General features: G+C 41.2%; 1 long non-coding RNA gene across 1 annotated transcript; it reads left to right on the top strand.

Moving 5' to 3' along the window:
- The first annotated feature begins 566 nt into the window (after positions 1 to 566).
- Positions 567 to 3298, top strand: LOC139190619 (uncharacterized). Its single transcript, XR_011574946.1, has 3 exons — positions 567 to 1056; positions 1584 to 1650; positions 2511 to 3298. It is a non-coding gene; the product is annotated as an uncharacterized lncRNA (long non-coding RNA).
- The last annotated feature ends 2090 nt before the right edge of the window (positions 3299 to 5388 follow it).

Below are 5388 nucleotides of genomic sequence, written 5' to 3'. Positions count from 1 at the left end.
GGGGGGGGGCTTTGGCCGAAGAACCTCCGATGCCAAAGTTAGAATTTAGAGAGCAAGAGTGTTTAGAGAATTTTGGGATTTTTGCGAAAGTGTTGGAATGATTTTTTTGGTGAAAATGGGAGCCTATTTATATGGATAGGCCAATCCCTTTTGGAGAGAGAGTGGTCGGCCACTAGCTAGGGTTTTCTAGGTTAAATTTTGGTTTAATTAGGAGTTATGAAATAATTCCTAATTAATCAAAATAACTCCCTAATTAACTTAGCTAATTATTATCATAAAAAGGAAAGATGTGATAGAAATGGAATAAAGCATGGCTGATTTATTTTGGGGATGAAAGATTGCCGGCCTTTTGTGGGAGTTAGGGTGAAATGAATGTTTTAATTGACAATTAAGGGATTGATTAGGTGATTAATCCCTTAATTAGTCAATTATTATGATATTTAAAGAAAGGTTTTAGGAAATATGAAAGGAATATATTATTTAGCTAATGGATTAGCTAAATAATGGAATATAAAATGTCACAACCCGTCCCGAGATTTTTATCGGAATATGTGAAAAGACGAGTTTTCCCTCAGACGTTAAAGGATGTGTGTGAATTATATTTGGGTTAAATTTTTTTAGATTGATGACCCAATTAGAACTAAGATTTTCCTTAGTTTTGATTGGTGATTTTTGAACCACACACATACCCATCTTCTCTCTCTCCTCCCGTACTTCTCTCTCTCAAACACACTCTCTCTCCCTTCTATGTACGGACGTCAACCAAAACCTTTGCAAACGCGATGGATCAAAGTGGAAAAATGACACCATTGTGTTCGTGAAGCTCAGACGAAGACATCCATACCATTTACAGGAAAGAACTACTTCGAAATCACGTGAAAACCCTAACCCCGAATGAGGTATGGTTCATGCAAAAATTTATGGATTGTTTTTATGGAATTTGAAGCTTGTAGGAAGCTTTGTGAGGTCCCTAAGAGGCTAGGGATAGTTCGTTTGAGGATTTTGGACGTTGGAAAATGGAGATCGACAAGTTTTAAATTTGGCGGGAAATTCGAGGTAATTTCAGAAGTGTTCTCGTGAATTTCAAGGACCCAAATTGTTATATGGTGATTCTACTTGTCTTTAGCTTCATTTTGGTTTAAATTCATAAGATTTGGTGAAGAAATAAGCGAGATTGAACTATTAGAAGTTTCCCGGTTTTTCGATGATCAGAGACTCGCCGGAGTCCAGAGGTTGAAGACGACGGAATATTCCGTCAAATCTAACGGAATATTTTGACGCCGTCAGTTAGTTTTAACAGTTACCGTTGGGTTTAACGGAATACTCCGAGGAATATTCCTGACACCGTTTGTGGAATCCGTCAGGATTCCCTGCGCGTGGCGGCGCGTATTACCGTGCCTTGGCCGGCGTGTGGCGGCTCGTGCGGGGTCAGAAAATTATTCTAAAAATTTCTGGGTGATCGTGACGTTGTGTAGGTCACTGTGGTATATTCATATACCCAATTTGAGCTATGTATGAGAAGTTATTACATAGTTTGGTATATGTGCATTAAAGTGACGTTTATATAGTTGTTTCTCCTATAGGCGAGACCTATCCGGAGGACGAGCGTAGCCAGGCTAGGCATGGGGGTTACGACCCGGCTTTATATCTGTGAGTGGGCAGTTATTTTCAATATATATATATATATATATATATATATACACTTGACGTTTTTCCCAGAAAACATATTTAAGGAAATGTGATTTAAATGTTATGCTATGCCTATATTTTATTTTAGTATATGCATTATCATAATCATGCATATTGTTACATGGTGCTGTGGAGGCTCAGGTAAGCTCAGGTAAGATATGTTTGGTTATGTGAATTGTCGATGATGTGATATGTGATTAAATATTGTTGAGCTCATAAAACTGCACCTAGGGTGATTGTGATTTAGGCAGAGATATGATACAGGCCTGTTTATTATGTCACCTCCCTCACTCTATGCTCATATTAGATCCAATTTAGGTGCACAATCTTGTCGTACAGACCTTATTTATGGTTCCGACTCGTAGGTGACTAGTGATTTATCGCCCGACTATTATGAGAGAATAGAATTGACCATAACTATATTACACCCAATCTTGTCGTACAGACCCTTTTTAGTGGTTCCGACTTATGTGCAGTATATTGCTATATAGGTCATTATAGTGACTCTGGCTAGATTGACTTTTGAGCTATGAATTCAGCTGTACAGACTACCACAGGGGTTATGGCTAACATGTTATATTTCTATGAAACTATTCTTACCTGAATTGCTTATTCTGTTGTATATAGGCATGGCATACATACAAATATGAATCTTGATTTGTGCATGATTTGAGATATATACATATTTATGTATTCTATTTTCTGGGAAAGTATTTATATACTTGTTTTACGGCGAGGGGTTAGTATATTCAAAAGAAAATTAAGGTTTTTGTATAAATGTGTTTTACTGACCCACTGAACTTTGTTTTTCGCCCCTCCAGGTTTTAGATAGCAGAGTCTGGTGGCCACGAGGAATCCAACAGTGTTCTGATAGAATCCAAAAAGTAGGATTCACCTTAGGGTGTTGTATCTTAGTAATTGTCCTACTTGACTGCAATTAGATCTTCTTATTGCTTTGAAAGTGTATCTATATACTTAGACCTCACTAGCATCATTTCTTAACTGGAATTGCTAGTTGCTTGGTTTTAAATTGTTCGTTTTTCTTTATTCTTTATCGCTTCCGCTTTGTACACAAGGTTACATCACGCTCACGTGACGGCAAACACGTCTTGACTTTGGTCGGGGTGTGTTAGTTTGGTATCAGAGCCTAGGTTGCAGTCCTGTATATCTTGAGAATTTCCTGGTGTCTTCTGTCAGAACTATACCACCTCGTAGAGAGCCACGTTATTCAGATGAGCCTAGTTTCCTTGATATAGCTCAGTTAGGGGAAATTATTGCTAATATGATTCAGTCCGTCCTTCTTAAAGGGCTCATTTTGAGATTGGTTATAAATTGAAACTGAATCATTTTATGGAAAAATGAAGGACTTGAGGGAGCAGAGCGATGGCTCAATCATTGGAAAAGATGTTCCGCGTTATGCTAAGTCAAGGGAATCTTCTTTTTGAAAGGTGGATCGAGACAACTACTTGGTTTTTGGGTACTGAATCTGCATCCTGATAAGGATAGGAGTTTCATCAATTGATGCCAGAGGAAATTGCTGATTGAGAATTTCAGGTTGCATCCTCGTAGGAAAGGGCAGCAGGTATAGAGATCATCTTGCTTTAGGAAATGTAGGACTGCTTTCTATTTTGATGTAGATTCTCTCTTTAATAGGAAATTAGGTCCTTCTAGGAAAGGGAAATAAATTTCTCTCAAAGCCTATTTAAGTCCACCTTAAGTGGGTTATTAAATTAACTTTGGAGAGCGATTTATTCTACCTTACAAGAGAGAGAGAGAGCTTAGAGGATATTTGTTCCCCCTCTTCTAGTAATCTTCTACATCTTGCCTGTGTAAATGACCGTCTTTCGTTGATTTCTCGTCTTTTCCATGCCACATCGATAAAAATTTAATTTTTTCTTTTCTTCTTCTTGGATAGTGCTATTGCGAGGCAGCCGTAAAGATGGTGCGGCATGTCTACTAGCAAGGGCCAAGAGTCGGCTCGGCATGGGCCGATGAGGCATCGTGGCAGGGACCACTGCTTGGGCTGTTTGGCTTGGCTAAAGCCATGAATAACTTGTGCGGCCGGGGCTGCGGATTGTGGTGCTGGGGCGCAGTGCTAGACGAACCATATGACTCATGTCCTTTGGGCTCTTGGACCTTACTCGGGCCAGGCTCGCGAATGAAAGAAATGAGGAGTTCGTGGGCCTCATGGGTTGTTGGAATGCTAGGCATGCAGGACTCCTGCCTACTAGAATGCTGGGTTGATCTCATCTGCTGAGTACCGTGAATGGCATTGGCTGCTTAGTTCTCTTCGCCGGAAGTAAAATGGACTGCTCCCGAAAGATGAGGTAAAGAGGATCAAGGCGGATCCATTGGCTCGTCTGATCGCTGTCGTAGAGCTTACTATGAATGATAGTGGAAAGAAGAGATATTCCCTGCCTTCTCAAGAGATACCGGTTGATAACGATTGAAGACTTCCTCTGCTGCTCATGAGGGCATGCCTGCTGCCAAGATGCTTGTGATTGACATAACTTTTTACAATGGGAAGAAAAAATGAGGCTTCTAAATCTGAGCCTGTGGCATCTGCCATATCGAGAATTGCTAGTATGATTGCTGATAAGATTGTTCAGCGTAAAGGTCCTGTCATGCCCCCAATGCCGAAGTCTATACCAAGATGTCTATTGGGAGCTAAGTACGGTTCACCTTTGGAGAGGCTTGCTACTATGAATAGTGATAAGGTGGACTTTACTACTAAAGTGGCGCCAAGGCCCACTCCCTTTGCTGCTGAGACTGATCCTGCTAGGAAGGAAGAGACTGCTCGCGTGAGCAGCTGTGAGAAATTCACTAAGCCTGCTTCTGGGGAAGCTGCTGAGATCTGTGTGCTTTTGAAAGTAGATCTGCTTGAAGACATGGACGCTTGTGCCAAGTTTGTTGATGGCGGTAGAAAGGTTGTTTGCCCACGTTCCTTTGCAAAGCATACGACCCAATATAGAAGGATTGCTCTACTTGCTATGATGTATATACAACAAGGCTGCCAAGAAGGTGGCGAAGACTATGGCAGCTGAAGCTTATTCCTCGATTGAGGAGATCAAGAGGTTGGATTTTGAGCTCGTTGCTTTGAAGAGGTCTAATATTTCTGCCCCTACTTCTCTGTAGCTTGAGACTGCTCGCCAAGAGATTGTTGACTTGAAGACTAGGCTTGACGCGATCCAAGTTAAGTATGAAAGTGCAAAGAAGGAGATTGGATGTTACATACCTCATATTCAAGATCTTAAGTTTGCAATTTCTGAGCTTCGTTTCGCTGCTTATGCAAAGGATGAAGAGTTGATTTCTGCTTATAATCAAGTGATCCACTTTAAGAGAATCGTCGATAGGCTTGAACCCCAAGTGCTGGAACTTCAAGGTGTACTGAAGATCAATGAAAGTCTGAAGAAGGAAGTGGATGAGCTGCAGTGCGTCCGTGTTGGTCTGCTTGAAGAGAATGAGCAGCTGAAGGGTGAGAAAGATGGGCTCGAGGTTTCGAGACCTTCTCTATTTCTTCAGAAGACTTGCTTGCTTTTACTTTTGAGGCTTCCATTGGTGAAGTAGTTGGAGAAATTGGTGCCCAAGCTGGGGCAGCCGGGGGTGAAGCGTTGGATGATGACACCGCTAAGAGCGTTGCGGCTGCTGAAGGTGTGGCGACCGAATAGTCGTGGGATGTCCAAGCTGCTAAAGTGTAGT

The sequence above is a fragment of the Malus domestica genome, chromosome 13 (assembly GCF_042453785.1).
Source record: "Malus domestica chromosome 13, GDT2T_hap1".
Classification (NCBI taxonomy): Eukaryota; Viridiplantae; Streptophyta; class Magnoliopsida; order Rosales; family Rosaceae; genus Malus; species Malus domestica.
Note: the sequence above shows the minus strand (reverse complement) of the source record. Positions and strands in the feature narration are given on the sequence as shown.